Source organism: Gasterosteus aculeatus, chromosome 12 (genome assembly GCF_964276395.1).
Source record: "Gasterosteus aculeatus chromosome 12, fGasAcu3.hap1.1, whole genome shotgun sequence".
In the NCBI taxonomy this organism is placed as follows: Eukaryota; Metazoa; Chordata; class Actinopteri; order Perciformes; family Gasterosteidae; genus Gasterosteus; species Gasterosteus aculeatus.
Window position 1 is genome coordinate 596,721 of NC_135700.1, and position 17,819 is coordinate 614,539.

At 36.7% G+C, this 17,819-nt stretch overlaps 1 long non-coding RNA gene and 25 other non-coding genes across 26 annotated transcripts; all 26 read left to right on the forward strand.

The window, feature by feature from the left end:
* Positions 1 to 209: 209 nt before the first annotated feature.
* LOC144385507 (U4 spliceosomal RNA) lies at positions 210 to 350 on the forward strand. The gene has a single exon (XR_013451768.1). It is a non-coding gene; the product is annotated as a U4 spliceosomal RNA (small nuclear RNA).
* A 485-nt stretch (positions 351 to 835) lies between these two features.
* LOC144385508 (U4 spliceosomal RNA) lies at positions 836 to 976 on the forward strand. Its single transcript, XR_013451769.1, has one exon. It is a non-coding gene; the product is annotated as a U4 spliceosomal RNA (small nuclear RNA).
* A 485-nt stretch (positions 977 to 1,461) lies between these two features.
* On the forward strand, positions 1,462 to 1,602 carry LOC144385509 (U4 spliceosomal RNA). The gene has a single exon (XR_013451770.1). It is a non-coding gene; the product is annotated as a U4 spliceosomal RNA (small nuclear RNA).
* Positions 1,603 to 2,087: 485 nt separating this feature from the next.
* On the forward strand, positions 2,088 to 2,228 carry LOC144385510 (U4 spliceosomal RNA). Its single transcript, XR_013451771.1, has one exon. It is a non-coding gene; the product is annotated as a U4 spliceosomal RNA (small nuclear RNA).
* Positions 2,229 to 2,713: 485 nt separating this feature from the next.
* On the forward strand, positions 2,714 to 2,854 carry LOC144385512 (U4 spliceosomal RNA). The gene has a single exon (XR_013451773.1). It is a non-coding gene; the product is annotated as a U4 spliceosomal RNA (small nuclear RNA).
* A 485-nt stretch (positions 2,855 to 3,339) lies between these two features.
* On the forward strand, positions 3,340 to 3,480 carry LOC144385513 (U4 spliceosomal RNA). Its single transcript, XR_013451774.1, has one exon. It is a non-coding gene; the product is annotated as a U4 spliceosomal RNA (small nuclear RNA).
* Positions 3,481 to 3,965: 485 nt separating this feature from the next.
* LOC144385514 (U4 spliceosomal RNA) lies at positions 3,966 to 4,106 on the forward strand. The gene has a single exon (XR_013451775.1). It is a non-coding gene; the product is annotated as a U4 spliceosomal RNA (small nuclear RNA).
* A 485-nt stretch (positions 4,107 to 4,591) lies between these two features.
* Positions 4,592 to 4,732, forward strand: LOC144385515 (U4 spliceosomal RNA). The gene has a single exon (XR_013451776.1). It is a non-coding gene; the product is annotated as a U4 spliceosomal RNA (small nuclear RNA).
* Positions 4,733 to 5,217: 485 nt separating this feature from the next.
* On the forward strand, positions 5,218 to 5,358 carry LOC144385516 (U4 spliceosomal RNA). The gene has a single exon (XR_013451777.1). It is a non-coding gene; the product is annotated as a U4 spliceosomal RNA (small nuclear RNA).
* Positions 5,359 to 5,833: 475 nt separating this feature from the next.
* On the forward strand, positions 5,834 to 5,974 carry LOC144385517 (U4 spliceosomal RNA). The gene has a single exon (XR_013451778.1). It is a non-coding gene; the product is annotated as a U4 spliceosomal RNA (small nuclear RNA).
* A 485-nt stretch (positions 5,975 to 6,459) lies between these two features.
* Positions 6,460 to 6,600, forward strand: LOC144385518 (U4 spliceosomal RNA). The gene has a single exon (XR_013451779.1). It is a non-coding gene; the product is annotated as a U4 spliceosomal RNA (small nuclear RNA).
* Positions 6,601 to 7,085: 485 nt separating this feature from the next.
* LOC144385519 (U4 spliceosomal RNA) lies at positions 7,086 to 7,226 on the forward strand. Its single transcript, XR_013451780.1, has one exon. It is a non-coding gene; the product is annotated as a U4 spliceosomal RNA (small nuclear RNA).
* Positions 7,227 to 7,711: 485 nt separating this feature from the next.
* On the forward strand, positions 7,712 to 7,852 carry LOC144385520 (U4 spliceosomal RNA). The gene has a single exon (XR_013451781.1). It is a non-coding gene; the product is annotated as a U4 spliceosomal RNA (small nuclear RNA).
* A 475-nt stretch (positions 7,853 to 8,327) lies between these two features.
* LOC144385522 (U4 spliceosomal RNA) lies at positions 8,328 to 8,468 on the forward strand. The gene has a single exon (XR_013451782.1). It is a non-coding gene; the product is annotated as a U4 spliceosomal RNA (small nuclear RNA).
* A 484-nt stretch (positions 8,469 to 8,952) lies between these two features.
* On the forward strand, positions 8,953 to 9,093 carry LOC144385524 (U4 spliceosomal RNA). Its single transcript, XR_013451784.1, has one exon. It is a non-coding gene; the product is annotated as a U4 spliceosomal RNA (small nuclear RNA).
* A 1,256-nt stretch (positions 9,094 to 10,349) lies between these two features.
* Positions 10,350 to 11,018, forward strand: LOC120813118 (uncharacterized). The gene is made up of 3 exons (XR_005710816.2): positions 10,350 to 10,489; positions 10,633 to 10,809; positions 10,906 to 11,018. It is a non-coding gene; the product is annotated as an uncharacterized LOC120813118 (long non-coding RNA).
* A 790-nt stretch (positions 11,019 to 11,808) lies between these two features.
* LOC144385525 (U4 spliceosomal RNA) lies at positions 11,809 to 11,949 on the forward strand. The gene has a single exon (XR_013451785.1). It is a non-coding gene; the product is annotated as a U4 spliceosomal RNA (small nuclear RNA).
* Positions 11,950 to 12,434: 485 nt separating this feature from the next.
* Positions 12,435 to 12,575, forward strand: LOC144385526 (U4 spliceosomal RNA). The gene has a single exon (XR_013451786.1). It is a non-coding gene; the product is annotated as a U4 spliceosomal RNA (small nuclear RNA).
* A 485-nt stretch (positions 12,576 to 13,060) lies between these two features.
* On the forward strand, positions 13,061 to 13,201 carry LOC144385527 (U4 spliceosomal RNA). The gene has a single exon (XR_013451787.1). It is a non-coding gene; the product is annotated as a U4 spliceosomal RNA (small nuclear RNA).
* A 485-nt stretch (positions 13,202 to 13,686) lies between these two features.
* Positions 13,687 to 13,827, forward strand: LOC144385528 (U4 spliceosomal RNA). Its single transcript, XR_013451788.1, has one exon. It is a non-coding gene; the product is annotated as a U4 spliceosomal RNA (small nuclear RNA).
* A 485-nt stretch (positions 13,828 to 14,312) lies between these two features.
* LOC144385529 (U4 spliceosomal RNA) lies at positions 14,313 to 14,453 on the forward strand. The gene has a single exon (XR_013451789.1). It is a non-coding gene; the product is annotated as a U4 spliceosomal RNA (small nuclear RNA).
* A 475-nt stretch (positions 14,454 to 14,928) lies between these two features.
* On the forward strand, positions 14,929 to 15,069 carry LOC144385530 (U4 spliceosomal RNA). The gene has a single exon (XR_013451790.1). It is a non-coding gene; the product is annotated as a U4 spliceosomal RNA (small nuclear RNA).
* Positions 15,070 to 15,554: 485 nt separating this feature from the next.
* On the forward strand, positions 15,555 to 15,695 carry LOC144385531 (U4 spliceosomal RNA). Its single transcript, XR_013451791.1, has one exon. It is a non-coding gene; the product is annotated as a U4 spliceosomal RNA (small nuclear RNA).
* A 475-nt stretch (positions 15,696 to 16,170) lies between these two features.
* LOC144385532 (U4 spliceosomal RNA) lies at positions 16,171 to 16,311 on the forward strand. The gene has a single exon (XR_013451792.1). It is a non-coding gene; the product is annotated as a U4 spliceosomal RNA (small nuclear RNA).
* Positions 16,312 to 16,796: 485 nt separating this feature from the next.
* LOC144385533 (U4 spliceosomal RNA) lies at positions 16,797 to 16,937 on the forward strand. The gene has a single exon (XR_013451793.1). It is a non-coding gene; the product is annotated as a U4 spliceosomal RNA (small nuclear RNA).
* A 485-nt stretch (positions 16,938 to 17,422) lies between these two features.
* On the forward strand, positions 17,423 to 17,563 carry LOC144385535 (U4 spliceosomal RNA). The gene has a single exon (XR_013451795.1). It is a non-coding gene; the product is annotated as a U4 spliceosomal RNA (small nuclear RNA).
* The last annotated feature ends 256 nt before the right edge of the window (positions 17,564 to 17,819 follow it).

The following is a 17,819-nucleotide window of genomic DNA, read 5'->3' on the forward strand; positions in this document are numbered from 1 at the left end:
TCTTTATAAAACTCCTCAAATTCCAAATTGATTGTTTGTCACGGTAGGCTCTTAACGTTGATAATACTAAGGATACTTTGTTGCCATATCCAGCAATAACTCTCATAACATGGACTGGGCGTGGTTCCATGCTGTAAGGTTAGAGAAATGCACCATTTGTTTCAGGAGTGTTACACCAGGTACTGGTTGATACTTTTGTAGCCATAGGCATCCTTTTGCAGAGGCAATTTCATAGTCTATGAAGTTTACTGAGACGTGATTATTGCTGGTTGAAAACTTTAACCCAATACCCGCCAAAGATGACTTGAAATATAGTCAGCTGAGGCAATTTTTGTTAGTCTCTAAGGAGACTTCAGATGATATGTCAATAGTAAGCTGAATTCGACATCGCGGAAAATGAGCTTCTTAAGTTGTTGTCTAGTGTTCTCTCTACAATTTTAGATTTGTTTTAACATCTTTAGAAATCTTGTCAAATTCCTTATTCATTGGTTGTCACGGAGACGTCACATTTTATGTCAATGGTAAACTTTAATCGACATGAGGTTTATCGCTCTCAAATAAACAGAAAATGAGTTTCCAAAATTGTGCTGTAGTGTTCTGTCAACAATTTTAGATTTCTTCTAACATCTTTATAAAACTCCTCAAATTCCAAATTGATTGTTTGTCACGGTAGGCTCTTAACGTTGATAGTACTAAGGATACTTTGTTGCCATATCCAGCAATAACTCTCATAACATGGACTGGGCGTGGTTCCATGCTGTAAGGTTAGAGAAATGCACCATTTGTTTCAGGAGTGTTACACCAGGTACTGGTTGATACTTTTGTAGCCATAGGCATCCTTTTGCAGAGGCAATTTCATAGTCTATGAAGTTTACTGAGACGTGATTATTGCTGGTTGAAAACTTTAACCCAATACCCGCCAAAGATGACTTGAAATATAGTCAGCTGAGGCAATTTTTGTTAGTCTCTAAGGAGACTTCAGATGATATGTCAATAGTAAGCTGAATTCGACATCGCGAAAAATGAGCTTCTTAAGTTGTTGTCTAGTGTTCTCTCTACAATTTTAGATTTGTTTTAACATCTTTAGAAATCTTGTCAAATTCCTTATTCATTGGTTGTCACGGAGACGTCGCATTTTATGTCAATGGTAAACTTTAATCGACATGAGGTTTATCGCTCTCAAATAAACAGAAAATGAGTTTCCAAAATTGTGCTGTAGTGTTCTGTCAACAATTTTAGATTTCTTCTAACATCTTTATAAAACTCCTCAAATTCCAAATTGATTGTTTGTCACGGTAGGCTCTTAACGTTGATAGTACTAAGGATACTTTGTTGCCATATCCAGCAATAACTCTCATAACATGGACTGGGCGTGGTTCCATGCTGTAAGGTTAGAGAAATGCACCATTTGTTTCAGGAGTGTTACACCAGGTACTGGTTGATACTTTTGTAGCCATAGGCATCCTTTTGCAGAGGCAATTTCATAGTCTATGAAGTTTACTGAGACGTGATTATTGCTGGTTGAAAACTTTAACCCAATACCCGCCAAAGATGACTTGAAATATAGTCAGCTGAGGCAATTTTTGTTAGTCTCTAAGGAGACTTCAGATGATATGTCAATAGTAAGCTGAATTCGACATCGCGAAAAATGAGCTTCTTAAGTTGTTGTCTAGTGTTCTCTCTACAATTTTAGATTTGTTTTAACATCTTTAGAAATCTTGTCAAATTCCTTATTCATTGGTTGTCACGGAGACGTCGCATTTTATGTCAATGGTAAACTTTAATCGACATGAGGTTTATCGCTCTCAAATAAACAGAAAATGAGTTTCCAAAATTGTGCTGTAGTGTTCTGTCAACAATTTTAGATTTCTTCTAACATCTTTATAAAACTCCTCAAATTCCAAATTGATTGTTTGTCACGGTAGGCTCTTAACGTTGATAGTACTAAGGATACTTTGTTGCCATATCCAGCAATAACTCTCATAACATGGACTGGGCGTGGTTCCATGCTGTAAGGTTAGAGAAATGCACCATTTGTTTCAGGAGTGTTACACCAGGTACTGGTTGATACTTTTGTAGCCATAGGCATCCTTTTGCAGAGGCAATTTCATAGTCTATGAAGTTTACTGAGACGTGATTATTGCTGGTTGAAAACTTTAACCCAATACCCGCCAAAGATGACTTGAAATATAGTCAGCTGAGGCAATTTTTGTTAGTCTCTAAGGAGACTTCAGATGATATGTCAATAGTAAGCTGAATTCGACATCGCGAAAAATGAGCTTCTTAAGTTGTTGTCTAGTGTTCTCTCTACAATTTTAGATTTGTTTTAACATCTTTAGAAATCTTGTCAAATTCCTTATTCATTGGTTGTCACGGAGACGTCGCATTTTATGTCAATGGTAAACTTTAATCGACATGAGGTTTATCGCTCTCAAATAAACAGAAAATGAGTTTCCAAAATTGTGCTGTAGTGTTCTGTCAACAATTTTAGATTTCTTCTAACATCTTTATAAAACTCCTCAAATTCCAAATTGATTGTTTGTCACGGTAGGCTCTTAACGTTGATAGTACTAAGGATACTTTGTTGCCATATCCAGCAATAACTCTCATAACATGGACTGGGCGTGGTTCCATGCTGTAAGGTTAGAGAAATGCACCATTTGTTTCAGGAGTGTTACACCAGGTACTGGTTGATACTTTTGTAGCCATAGGCATCCTTTTGCAGAGGCAATTTCATAGTCTATGAAGTTTACTGAGACGTGATTATTGCTGGTTGAAAACTTTAACCCAATACCCGCCAAAGATGACTTGAAATATAGTCAGCTGAGGCAATTTTTGTTAGTCTCTAAGGAGACTTCAGATGATATGTCAATAGTAAGCTGAATTCGACATCGCGGAAAATGAGCTTCTTAAGTTGTTGTCTAGTGTTCTCTCTACAATTTTAGATTTGTTTTAACATCTTTAGAAATCTTGTCAAATTCCTTATTCATTGGTTGTCACGGAGACGTCACATTTTATGTCAATGGTAAACTTTAATCGACATGAGGTTTATCGCTCTCAAATAAACAGAAAATGAGTTTCCAAAATTGTGCTGTAGTGTTCTGTCAACAATTTTAGATTTCTTCTAACATCTTTAGAAAACTCTTCAAATTCCAAATTGATTGTTTGTCACGGTAGGCTCTTAACGTTGATAGTACTAAGGATACTTTGTTGCCATATCCAGCAATAACTCTCATAACATGGACTGGGCGTGGTTCCATGCTGTAAGGTTAGAGAAATGCACCATTTGTTTCAGGAGTGTTACACCAGGTACTGGTTGATACTTTTGTAGCCATAGGCATCCTTTTGCAGAGGCAATTTCATAGTCTATGAAGTTTACTGAGACGTGATTATTGCTGGTTGAAAACTTTAACCCAATACCCGCCAAAGATGACTTGAAATATAGTCAGCTGAGGCAATTTTTGTTAGTCTCTAAGGAGACTTCAGATGATATGTCAATAGTAAGCTGAATTCGACATCGCGAAAAATGAGCTTCTTAAGTTGTTGTCTAGTGTTCTCTCTACAATTTTAGATTTGTTTTAACATCTTTAGAAATCTTGTCAAATTCCTTATTCATTGGTTGTCACGGAGACGTCGCATTTTATGTCAATGGTAAACTTTAATCGACATGAGGTTTATCGCTCTCAAATAAACAGAAAATGAGTTTCCAAAATTGTGCTGTAGTGTTCTGTCAACAATTTTAGATTTCTTCTAACATCTTTATAAAACTCCTCAAATTCCAAATTGATTGTTTGTCACGGTAGGCTCTTAACGTTGATAGTACTAAGGATACTTTGTTGCCATATCCAGCAATAACTCTCATAACATGGACTGGGCGTGGTTCCATGCTGTAAGGTTAGAGAAATGCACCATTTGTTTCAGGAGTGTTACACCAGGTACTGGTTGATACTTTTGTAGCCATAGGCATCCTTTTGCAGAGGCAATTTCATAGTCTATGAAGTTTACTGAGACGTGATTATTGCTGGTTGAAAACTTTAACCCAATACCCGCCAAAGATGACTTGAAATATAGTCAGCTGAGGCAATTTTTGTTAGTCTCTAAGGAGACTTCAGATGATATGTCAATAGTAAGCTGAATTCGACATCGCGGAAAATGAGCTTCTTAAGTTGTTGTCTAGTGTTCTCTCTACAATTTTAGATTTGTTTTAACATCTTTAGAAATCTTGTCAAATTCCTTATTCATTGGTTGTCACGGAGACGTCACATTTTATGTCAATGGTAAACTTTAATCGACATGAGGTTTATCGCTCTCAAATAAACAGAAAATGAGTTTCCAAAATTGTGCTGTAGTGTTCTGTCAACAATTTTAGATTTCTTCTAACATCTTTATAAAACTCCTCAAATTCCAAATTGATTGTTTGTCACGGTAGGCTCTTAACGTTGATAGTACTAAGGATACTTTGTTGCCATATCCAGCAATAACTCTCATAACATGGACTGGGCGTGGTTCCATGCTGTAAGGTTAGAGAAATGCACCATTTGTTTCAGGAGTGTTACACCAGGTACTGGTTGATACTTTTGTAGCCATAGGCATCCTTTTGCAGAGGCAATTTCATAGTCTATGAAGTTTACTGAGACGTGATTATTGCTGGTTGAAAACTTTAACCCAATACCCGCCAAAGATGACTTGAAATATAGTCAGCTGAGGCAATTTTTGTTAGTCTCTAAGGAGACTTCAGATGATATGTCAATAGTAAGCTGAATTCGACATCGCGAAAAATGAGCTTCTTAAGTTGTTGTCTAGTGTTCTCTCTACAATTTTAGATTTGTTTTAACATCTTTAGAAATCTTGTCAAATTCCTTATTCATTGGTTGTCACGGAGACGTCGCATTTTATGTCAATGGTAAACTTTAATCGACATGAGGTTTATCGCTCTCAAATAAACAGAAAATGAGTTTCCAAAATTGTGCTGTAGTGTTCTGTCAACAATTTTAGATTTCTTCTAACATCTTTATAAAACTCCTCAAATTCCAAATTGATTGTTTGTCACGGTAGGCTCTTAACGTTGATAGTACTAAGGATACTTTGTTGCCATATCCAGCAATAACTCTCATAACATGGACTGGGCGTGGTTCCATGCTGTAAGGTTAGAGAAATGCACCATTTGTTTCAGGAGTGTTACACCAGGTACTGGTTGATACTTTTGTAGCCATAGGCATCCTTTTGCAGAGGCAATTTCATAGTCTATGAAGTTTACTGAGACGTGATTATTGCTGGTTGAAAACTTTAACCCAATACCCGCCAAAGATGACTTGAAATATAGTCAGCTGAGGCAATTTTTGTTAGTCTCTAAGGAGACTTCAGATGATATGTCAATAGTAAGCTGAATTCGACATCGCGAAAAATGAGATCTTAAGTTGTTGTCTAGTGTTCTCTCTACAATTTTAGATTTGTTTTAACATCTTTAGAAATCTTGTCAAATTCCTTATTCATTGGTTGTCACGGAGACGTCACATTTTATGTCAATGGTAAACTTTAATCGACATGAGGTTTATCGCTCTCAAATAAACAGAAAATGAGTTTCCAAAATTGTGCTGTAGTGTTCTGTCAACAATTTTAGATTTCTTCTAACATCTTTAGAAAACTCTTCAAATTCCAAATTGATTGTTTGTCACGGTAGGCTCTTAACGTTGATAGTACTAAGGATACTTTGTTGCCATATCCAGCAATAATATGGACTGGGCGTGGTTCCATGCTGTAAGGTTAGAAAAATGCACCATTTGTTTCAGGAGTGTTACACCAGGTACTGGTTGATACTTTTGTAGCCATAGGCATCCTTTTGCAGAGGCAATTTCATAGTCTATGAAGTTTACTGAGACGTGATTATTGCTGGTTGAAAACTTTAACCCAATACCCGCCAAAGATGACTTGAAATATAGTCAGCTGAGGCAATTTTTGTTAGTCTCTAAGGAGACTTCAGATGATATGTCAATAGTAAGCTGAATTCGACATCGCGAAAAATGAGCTTCTTAAGTTGTTGTCTAGTGTTCTCTCTACAATTTTAGATTTGTTTTAACATCTTTAGAAATCTTGTCAAATTCCTTATTCATTGGTTGTCACGGAGACGTCGCATTTTATGTCAATGGTAAACTTTAATCGACATGAGGTTTATCGCTCTCAAATAAACAGAAAATGAGTTTCCAAAATTGTGCTGTAGTGTTCTGTCAACAATTTTAGATTTCTTCTAACATCTTTATAAAACTCCTCAAATTCCAAATTGATTGTTTGTCACGGTAGGCTCTTAACGTTGATAGTACTAAGGATACTTTGTTGCCATATCCAGCAATAACTCTCATAACATGGACTGGGCGTGGTTCCATGCTGTAAGGTTAGAGAAATGCACCATTTGTTTCAGGAGTGTTACACCAGGTACTGGTTGATACTTTTGTAGCCATAGGCATCCTTTTGCAGAGGCAATTTCATAGTCTATGAAGTTTACTGAGACGTGATTATTGCTGGTTGAAAACTTTAACCCAATACCCGCCAAAGATGACTTGAAATATAGTCAGCTGAGGCAATTTTTGTTAGTCTCTAAGGAGACTTCAGATGATATGTCAATAGTAAGCTGAATTCGACATCGCGGAAAATGAGCTTCTTAAGTTGTTGTCTAGTGTTCTCTCTACAATTTTAGATTTGTTTTAACATCTTTAGAAATCTTGTCAAATTCCTTATTCATTGGTTGTCACGGAGACGTCACATTTTATGTCAATGGTAAACTTTAATCGACATGAGGTTTATCGCTCTCAAATAAACAGAAAATGAGTTTCCAAAATTGTGCTGTAGTGTTCTGTCAACAATTTTAGATTTCTTCTAACATCTTTATAAAACTCCTCAAATTCCAAATTGATTGTTTGTCACGGTAGGCTCTTAACGTTGATAGTACTAAGGATACTTTGTTGCCATATCCAGCAATAACTCTCATAACATGGACTGGGCGTGGTTCCATGCTGTAAGGTTAGAGAAATGCACCATTTGTTTCAGGAGTGTTACACCAGGTACTGGTTGATACTTTTGTAGCCATAGGCATCCTTTTGCAGAGGCAATTTCATAGTCTATGAAGTTTACTGAGACGTGATTATTGCTGGTTGAAAACTTTAACCCAATACCCGCCAAAGATGACTTGAAATATAGTCAGCTGAGGCAATTTTTGTTAGTCTCTAAGGAGACTTCAGATGATATGTCAATAGTAAGCTGAATTCGACATCGCGAAAAATGAGCTTCTTAAGTTGTTGTCTAGTGTTCTCTCTACAATTTTAGATTTGTTTTAACATCTTTAGAAATCTTGTCAAATTCCTTATTCATTGGTTGTCACGGAGACGTCGCATTTTATGTCAATGGTAAACTTTAATCGACATGAGGTTTATCGCTCTCAAATAAACAGAAAATGAGTTTCCAAAATTGTGCTGTAGTGTTCTGTCAACAATTTTAGATTTCTTCTAACATCTTTATAAAACTCCTCAAATTCCAAATTGATTGTTTGTCACGGTAGGCTCTTAACGTTGATAGTACTAAGGATACTTTGTTGCCATATCCAGCAATAACTCTCATAACATGGACTGGGCGTGGTTCCATGCTGTAAGGTTAGAGAAATGCACCATTTGTTTCAGGAGTGTTACACCAGGTACTGGTTGATACTTTTGTAGCCATAGGCATCCTTTTGCAGAGGCAATTTCATAGTCTATGAAGTTTACTGAGACGTGATTATTGCTGGTTGAAAACTTTAACCCAATACCCGCCAAAGATGACTTGAAATATAGTCAGCTGAGGCAATTTTTGTTAGTCTCTAAGGAGACTTCAGATGATATGTCAATAGTAAGCTGAATTCGACATCGCGAAAAATGAGATCTTAAGTTGTTGTCTAGTGTTCTCTCTACAATTTTAGATTTGTTTTAACATCTTTAGAAATCTTGTCAAATTCCTTATTCATTGGTTGTCACGGAGACGTCACATTTTATGTCAATGGTAAACTTTAATCGACATGAGGTTTATCGCTCTCAAATAAACAGAAAATGAGTTTCCAAAATTGTGCTGTAGTGTTCTGTCAACAATTTTAGATTTCTTCTAACATCTTTAGAAAACTCTTCAAATTCCAAATTGATTGTTTGTCACGGTAGGCTCTTAACGTTGATAGTACTAAGGATACTTTGTTGCCATATCCAGCAATAATATGGACTGGGCGTGGTTCCATGCTGTAAGGTTAGAAAAATGCACCATTTGTTTCAGGAGTGTTACACCAGGTACTGGTTGATACTTTTGTAGCCATAGGCATCCTTTTGCAGAGGCAATTTCATAGTCTATGAAGTTTACTGAGACGTGATTATTGCTGGTTGAAAACTTTAACCCAATACCCGCCAAAGATGACTTGAAATATAGTCAGCTGAGGCAATTTTTGTTAGTCTCTAAGGAGACTTCAGATGATATGTCAATAGTAAGCTGAATTCGACATCGCGAAAAATGAGATCTTAAGTTGTTGTCTAGTGTTCTCTCTACAATTTTAGATTTGTTTTAACATCTTTAGAAATCTTGTCAAATTCCTTATTCATTGGTTGTCACGGAGACGTCACATTTTATGTCAATGGTAAACTTTAATCGACATGAGGTTTATCGCTCTCAAATAAACAGAAAATGAGTTTCCAAAATTGTGCTGTAGTGTTCTGTCAACAATTTTAGATTTCTTCTAACATCTTTATAAAACTCCTCAAATTCCAAATTGATTGTTTGTCACGGTAGGCTCTTAACGTTGATAATACTAAGGATACTTTGTTGCCATATCCAGCAATAACTCTCATAACATGGACTGGGCGTGGTTCCATGCTGTAAGGTTAGAGAAATGCACCATTTGTTTCAGGAGTGTTACACCAGGTACTGGTTGATACTTTTGTAGCCATAGGCATCCTTTTGCAGAGGCAATTTCATAGTCTATGAAGTTTACTGAGACGTGATTATTGCTGGTTGAAAACTTTAACCCAATACCCGCCAAAGATGACTTGAAATATAGTCAGCTGAGGCAATTTTTGTTAGTCTCTAAGGAGACTTCAGATGATATGTAAATAGTAAGCTGAATTCGACATCGCGGAAAATGAGCTTCTTAAGTTGTTGTCTAGTGTTCTCTCTACAATTTTAGATTTGTTTTAACATCTTTAGAAATCTTGTCAAATTCCTTATTCATTGGTTGTCACGGAGACGTCGCATTTTATGTCAATGGTAAACTTTAATCGACATGAGGTTTATCGCTCTCAAATAAACAGAAAATGAGTTTCCAAAATTGTGCTGTAGTGTTCTGTCAACAATTTTAGATTTCTTCTAACATCTTTATAAAACTCCTCAAATTCCAAATTGATTGTTTGTCACGGTAGGCTCTTAACGTTGATAATACTAAGGATACTTTGTTGCCATATCCAGCAATAACTCTCATAACATGGACTGGGCGTGGTTCCATGCTGTAAGGTTAGAGAAATGCACCATTTGTTTCAGGAGTGTTACACCTGGGGCCTGTTTCAATAAGGAGGTTCAACCAACTCTGAGTTAAAACTTGAACTCTGAGTTGACTTACCCTGAGATGGGAAACTCTGAGTTTTCGGTTACAGAACAGCTGAAATGAGTTAGTTCAATCAACTCTGAGTTGACCTACTCTGAGTTAAGCGCGTGCACCACAACTATAAAAAGCCATTATCAATGGAGCGCAGATATTACGAGTCACCATGGCAACAGCGCCAGACAAAAAGAGGTCTTCATATTTTTCATCAGCAGAACTGGATGTGCTTATGCAAGCATATGGAGAGTACGAACATATATTTAAAAAAAAAAAGCAACACGGCTGCAGCGGCGAAGGACAGAGAGTTAGCTTGGGAGAAAATAGCTGCTCGAGTCAATGCGTAAGTTTACATTTGAATTACTGTTATACAGTGTTGTGTGTAATTAATTTCTATGTAATCTAAAAACTGTAATTTAATTCCGTAATTTAAAGTAAAATCTGATGTAATTGCATTAAATGCTGCATAAACTATAAAGCAATTCTGTATAAAACAATAGTGGATTTAACATCAAATTTTAAAAGATATATTTTTTCAAGAATAATTCATGCAATTGTATAATGTTTATTTGAAAGCATTAAAAGTGCAGTTTCTTGTCTCTCCTTGTATTGTTCAAGTGGTTGAGGTTGATATGGGATTTAGAAAGTAATTAGTAATAAGTAGACCAATACTTTCTAGAGATAGTCATTATTACATTAATCTAATTACACTGTTGAAGAAGCCAGTTGTAGTTAGTAATATAAGTGACTTGCCCAACTGTTATAATATCAGAAGTGAAACTGGAAGAACAGTGTGTTATTCAACCTAATTTTAATTTTCATGTAGGTGCAATCCTGCAGGCATTAAAAGAACATGGCAGCAGCTGAAAATGAAATATAAAAACATAATTCAATCAGGTAAGGCTTGAACATATCATGGTTGTAGTCTACCTGACTTTACAAACATTTGACATATAAATAACTAAATAGCATCCAGTGTCTAGCAGTGCAGCAGCATTTTTGACATGGGTCTAAATGTTCATTCTCATTTGACTACTCAGCCAACAGAAAGAAGGCAGAGGCTCGCAAAACGGGGGGAGGACCTGCACCACCACCTCTGACAAATGCAGAGGAGATGGCCCTGAGCCTGAATGCTGGAAGGCCAATGGCTGAGGGAATTCTTGGAGGGACTTCATCAGAGCCAGTCACTCCAGAAGATTTAAGTGCCTTCATAAAATGTAAGAGGTCTACCTATGTGTTGTGTTTTTATATAGGCTATTTGCGATATTTCCATTTATTTTACTTTGGGGTGGGTTTTTCGTTGGTCCCAACAGATTCTGATGGTAAAATTAGTCTTTTGGAGCCTCCTGTCCCAACAGAACCACAGGCAGTTGTAAGTAGCCTACTCAATACACCAGAAATTATTACAAATAGTGTTAGCTCTCACGGGTTTGTGCCCAGGAAACAGCACAAAAATTCGGAGAAAGCGCTTAAGAGCGAGGCACACTTTCCTTACAACTCTGCAAACAGTAGCCTTACTGATATGTTCTGCATCCCCAATGTTATACAGAAAACTACCATTTGCAAAGAAACGTAATGCAACGCAAAGCATCTGCTCGGATGTTAGAGCACGGCCGCGATGGCTGATGTTTCTGATGTAAGGATGGATGAGATTATGGATGTATCTTATTGACTGTAAAGAAAAACGGTACCGCTCAAATAAAAATGAATATGGATATGACAAAAAATCCACTCTGGGTCTCAAAATCCTCTCCCGACGTAAATGCAACTCCCTACGGATTAATGCAGCCTCTTCATCCACAGGATCGTCCATAAAAGGACATGCCATTTCATTCACTTGATTTGATGCGCTCTGCGTGACTGAAATGTGCGCAATGAATGAATACCGAAAGAATGAATGAGGTGATTAAATACCACTTCCTCTTTAAAAAAGGGGAGGAGACGAAATAAACTCTGGGTTTCCCGAAGAAAACCTGCTCCCGACCAGGTTAGGTTCACAGAGTAAGTTGCCATGGTAACTGACTCTGAGTATAAGTTACCTCTCTTTCTGAAACAGGCTTGTCTTACTCTGCTTTCTCAGGTTTAACATACCTCCCATTCTGAAACAGAAAACTCAGAGTTTCCCTCATTTCAGGGTTAACATACTCAGAGTTTTCACTTAACCTCCTTTCTGAAACAGGCCCCAGGTACTGGTTGATACTTTTGTAGCCATAGGCATCCTTTTGCAGAGGCAATTTCATAGTCTATGAAGTTTACTGAGACGTGATTATTGCTGGTTGAAAACTTTAACCCAATACCCGCCAAAGATGACTTGAAATATAGTCAGCTGAGGCAATTTTTGTTAGTCTCTAAGGAGACTTCAGATGATATGTCAATAGTAAGCTGAATTCGACATCGCGGAAAATGAGCTTCTTAAGTTGTTGTCTAGTGTTCTCTCTACAATTTTAGATTTGTTTTAACATCTTTAGAAATCTTGTCAAATTCCTTATTCATTGGTTGTCACGGAGACGTCACATTTTATGTCAATGGTAAACTTTAATCGACATGAGGTTTATCGCTCTCAAATAAACAGAAAATGAGTTTCCAAAATTGTGCTGTAGTGTTCTGTCAACAATTTTAGATTTCTTCTAACATCTTTATAAAACTCCTCAAATTCCAAATTGATTGTTTGTCACGGTAGGCTCTTAACGTTGATAGTACTAAGGATACTTTGTTGCCATATCCAGCAATAACTCTCATAACATGGACTGGGCGTGGTTCCATGCTGTAAGGTTAGAGAAATGCACCATTTGTTTCAGGAGTGTTACACCAGGTACTGGTTGATACTTTTGTAGCCATAGGCATCCTTTTGCAGAGGCAATTTCATAGTCTATGAAGTTTACTGAGACGTGATTATTGCTGGTTGAAAACTTTAACCCAATACCCGCCAAAGATGACTTGAAATATAGTCAGCTGAGGCAATTTTTGTTAGTCTCTAAGGAGACTTCAGATGATATGTCAATAGTAAGCTGAATTCGACATCGCGAAAAATGAGCTTCTTAAGTTGTTGTCTAGTGTTCTCTCTACAATTTTAGATTTGTTTTAACATCTTTAGAAATCTTGTCAAATTCCTTATTCATTGGTTGTCACGGAGACGTCGCATTTTATGTCAATGGTAAACTTTAATCGACATGAGGTTTATCGCTCTCAAATAAACAGAAAATGAGTTTCCAAAATTGTGCTGTAGTGTTCTGTCAACAATTTTAGATTTCTTCTAACATCTTTATAAAACTCCTCAAATTCCAAATTGATTGTTTGTCACGGTAGGCTCTTAACGTTGATAGTACTAAGGATACTTTGTTGCCATATCCAGCAATAACTCTCATAACATGGACTGGGCGTGGTTCCATGCTGTAAGGTTAGAGAAATGCACCATTTGTTTCAGGAGTGTTACACCAGGTACTGGTTGATACTTTTGTAGCCATAGGCATCCTTTTGCAGAGGCAATTTCATAGTCTATGAAGTTTACTGAGACGTGATTATTGCTGGTTGAAAACTTTAACCCAATACCCGCCAAAGATGACTTGAAATATAGTCAGCTGAGGCAATTTTTGTTAGTCTCTAAGGAGACTTCAGATGATATGTCAATAGTAAGCTGAATTTGACATCGCGAAAAATGAGCTTCTTAAGTTGTTGTCTAGTGTTCTCTCTACAATTTTAGATTTGTTTTAACATCTTTAGAAATCTTGTCAAATTCCTTATTCATTGGTTGTCACGGAGACGTCGCATTTTATGTCAATGGTAAACTTTAATCGACATGAGGTTTATCGCTCTCAAATAAACAGAAAATGAGTTTCCAAAATTGTGCTGTAGTGTTCTGTCAACAATTTTAGATTTCTTCTAACATCTTTATAAAACTCCTCAAATTCCAAATTGATTGTTTGTCACGGTAGGCTCTTAACGTTGATAGTACTAAGGATACTTTGTTGCCATATCCAGCAATAACTCTCATAACATGGACTGGGCGTGGTTCCATGCTGTAAGGTTAGAGAAATGCACCATTTGTTTCAGGAGTGTTACACCAGGTACTGGTTGATACTTTTGTAGCCATAGGCATCCTTTTGCAGAGGCAATTTCATAGTCTATGAAGTTTACTGAGACGTGATTATTGCTGGTTGAAAACTTTAACCCAATACCCGCCAAAGATGACTTGAAATATAGTCAGCTGAGGCAATTTTTGTTAGTCTCTAAGGAGACTTCAGATGATATGTCAATAGTAAGCTGAATTCGACATCGCGAAAAATGAGCTTCTTAAGTTGTTGTCTAGTGTTCTCTCTACAATTTTAGATTTGTTTTAACATCTTTAGAAATCTTGTCAAATTCCTTATTCATTGGTTGTCACGGAGACGTCGCATTTTATGTCAATGGTAAACTTTAATCGACATGAGGTTTATCGCTCTCAAATAAACAGAAAATGAGTTTCCAAAATTGTGCTGTAGTGTTCTGTCAACAATTTTAGATTTCTTCTAACATCTTTATAAAACTCCTCAAATTCCAAATTGATTGTTTGTCACGGTAGGCTCTTAACGTTGATAGTACTAAGGATACTTTGTTGCCATATCCAGCAATAACTCTCATAACATGGACTGGGCGTGGTTCCATGCTGTAAGGTTAGAGAAATGCACCATTTGTTTCAGGAGTGTTACACCAGGTACTGGTTGATACTTTTGTAGCCATAGGCATCCTTTTGCAGAGGCAATTTCATAGTCTATGAAGTTTACTGAGACGTGATTATTGCTGGTTGAAAACTTTAACCCAATACCCGCCAAAGATGACTTGAAATATAGTCAGCTGAGGCAATTTTTGTTAGTCTCTAAGGAGACTTCAGATGATATGTCAATAGTAAGCTGAATTCGACATCGCGAAAAATGAGATCTTAAGTTGTTGTCTAGTGTTCTCTCTACAATTTTAGATTTGTTTTAACATCTTTAGAAATCTTGTCAAATTCCTTATTCATTGGTTGTCACGGAGACGTCACATTTTATGTCAATGGTAAACTTTAATCGACATGAGGTTTATCGCTCTCAAATAAACAGAAAATGAGTTTCCAAAATTGTGCTGTAGTGTTCTGTCAACAATTTTAGATTTCTTCTAACATCTTTAGAAAACTCTTCAAATTCCAAATTGATTGTTTGTCACGGTAGGCTCTTAACGTTGATAGTACTAAGGATACTTTGTTGCCATATCCAGCAATAATATGGACTGGGCGTGGTTCCATGCTGTAAGGTTAGAAAAATGCACTATTTGTTTCAGGAGTGTTACACCAGGTACTGGTTGATACTTTTGTAGCCATAGGCATCCTTTTGCAGAGGCAATTTCATAGTCTATGAAGTTTACTGAGACGTGATTATTGCTGGTTGAAAACTTTAACCCAATACCCGCCAAAGATGACTTGAAATATAGTCAGCTGAGGCAATTTTTGTTAGTCTCTAAGGAGACTTCAGATGATATGTCAATAGTAAGCTGAATTCGACATCGCGAAAAATGAGCTTCTTAAGTTGTTGTCTAGTGTTCTCTCTACAATTTTAGATTTGTTTTAACATCTTTAGAAATCTGGTCAAATTCCTTATTCATTGGTTGTCACGGAGACGTCGCATTTTATGTCAATGGTAAACTTTAATCGACATGAGGTTTATCGCTCTCAAATAAACAGAAAATGAGTTTCCAAAATTGTGCTGTAGTGTTCTGTCAACAATTTTAGATTTCTTCTAACATCTTTATAAAACTCCTCAAATTCCAAATTGATTGTTTGTCACGGTAGGCTCTTAACGTTGATAGTACTAAGGATACTTTGTTGCCATATCCAGCAATAACTCTCATAACATGGACTGGGCGTGGTTCCATGCTGTAAGGTTAGAGAAATGCACCATTTGTTTCAGGAGTGTTACACCAGGTACTGGTTGATACTTTTGTAGCCATAGGCATCCTTTTGCAGAGGCAATTTCATAGTCTATGAAGTTTACTGAGACGTGATTATTGCTGGTTGAAAACTTTAACCCAATACCCGCCAAAGATGACTTGAAATATAGTCAGCTGAGGCAATTTTTGTTAGTCTCTAAGGAGACTTCAGATGATATGTCAATAGTAAGCTGAATTCGACATCGCGAAAAATGAGATCTTAAGTTGTTGTCTAGTGTTCTCTCTACAATTTTAGATTTGTTTTAACATCTTTAGAAATCTTGTCAAATTCCTTATTCATTGGTTGTCACGGAGACGTCACATTTTATGTCAATGGTAAACTTTAATCGACATGAGGTTTATCGCTCTCAAATAAACAGAAAATGAGTTTCCAAAATTGTGCTGTAGTGTTCTGTCAACAATTTTAGATTTCTTCTAACATCTTTAGAAAACTCTTCAAATTCCAAATTGATTGTTTGTCACGGTAGGCTCTTAACGTTGATAGTACTAAGGATACTTTGTTGCCATATCCAGCAATAATATGGACTGGGCGTGGTTCCATGCTGTAAGGTTAGAAAAATGCACCATTTGTTTCAGGAGTGTTACACCAGGTACTGGTTGATACTTTTGTAGCCATAGGCATCCTTTTGCAGAGGCAATTTCATAGTCTATGAAGTTTACTGAGACGTGATTATTGCTGGTTGAAAACTTTAACCCAATACCCGCCAAAGATGACTTGAAATATAGTCAGCTGAGGCAATTTTTGTTAGTCTCTAAGGAGACTTCAGATGATATGTCAATAGTAAGCTGAATTCGACATCGCGAAAAATGAGCTTCTTAAGTTGTTGTCTAGTGTTCTCTCTACAATTTTAGATTTGTTTTAACATCTTTAGAAATCTTGTCAAATTCCTTATTCATTGGTTGTCACGGAGACGTCGCATTTTATGTCAATGGTAAACTTTAATCGACATGAGGTTTATCGCTCTCAAATAAACAGAAAATGAGTTTCCAAAATTGTGCTGTAGTGTTCTGTCAACAATTTTAGATTTCTTCTAACATCTTTATAAAACTCCTCAAATTCCAAATTGATTGTTTGTCACGGTAGGCTCTTAACGTTGATAGTACTAAGGATACTTTGTTGCCATATCCAGCAATAACTCTCATAACATGGACTGGGCGTGGTTCCATGCTGTAAGGTTAGAGAAATGCACCATTTGTTTCAGGAGTGTTACACCAGGTACTGGTTGATACTTTTGTAGCCATAGGCATCCTTTTGCAGAGGCAATTTCATAGTCTATGAAGTTTACTGAGACGTGATTATTGCTGGTTGAAAACTTTAACCCAATACCCGCCAAAGATGACTTGAAATATAGTCAGCTGAGGCAATTTTTGTTAGTCTCTAAGGAGACTTCAGATGATATGTCAATAGTAAGCTGAATTCGACATCGCGGAAAATGAGCTTCTTAAGTTGTTGTCTAGTGTTCTCTCTACAATTTTAGATTTGTTTTAACATCTTTAGAAATCTTGTCAAATTCCTTATTCATTGGTTGTCACGGAGACGTCACATTTTATGTCAATGGTAAACTTTAATCGACATGAGGTTTATCGCTCTCAAATAAACAGAAAATGAGTTTCCAAAATTGTGCTGTAGTGTTCTGTCAACAATTTTAGATTTCTTCTAACATCTTTATAAAACTCCTCAAATTCCAAATTGATTGTTTGTCACGGTAGGCTCTTAACGTTGATAGTACTAAGGATACTTTGTTGCCATATCCAGCAATAACTCTCATAACATGGACTGGGCGTGGTTCCATGCTGTAAGGTTAGAGAAATGCACCATTTGTTTCAGGAGTGTTACACCAGGTACTGGTTGATACTTTTGTAGCCATAGGCATCCTTTTGCAGAGGCAATTTCATAGTCTATGAAGTTTACTGAGACGTGATTATTGCTGGTTGAAAACTTTAACCCAATACCCGCCAAAGATGACTTGAAATATAGTCAGCTGAGGCAATTTTTGTTAGTCTCTAAGGAGACTTCAGATGATATGTCAATAGTAAGCTGAATTCGACATCGCGAAAAATGAGCTTCTTAAGTTGTTGTCTAGTGTTCTCTCTACAATTTTAGATTTGTTTTAACATCTTTAGAAATCTTGTCAAATTCCTTATTCATTGGTTGTCACGGAGACGTCGCATTTTATGTCAATGGTAAACTTTAATCGACATGAGGTTTATCGCTCTCAAATAAACAGAAAATGAGTTTCCAAAATTGTGCTGTAGTGTTCTGTCAACA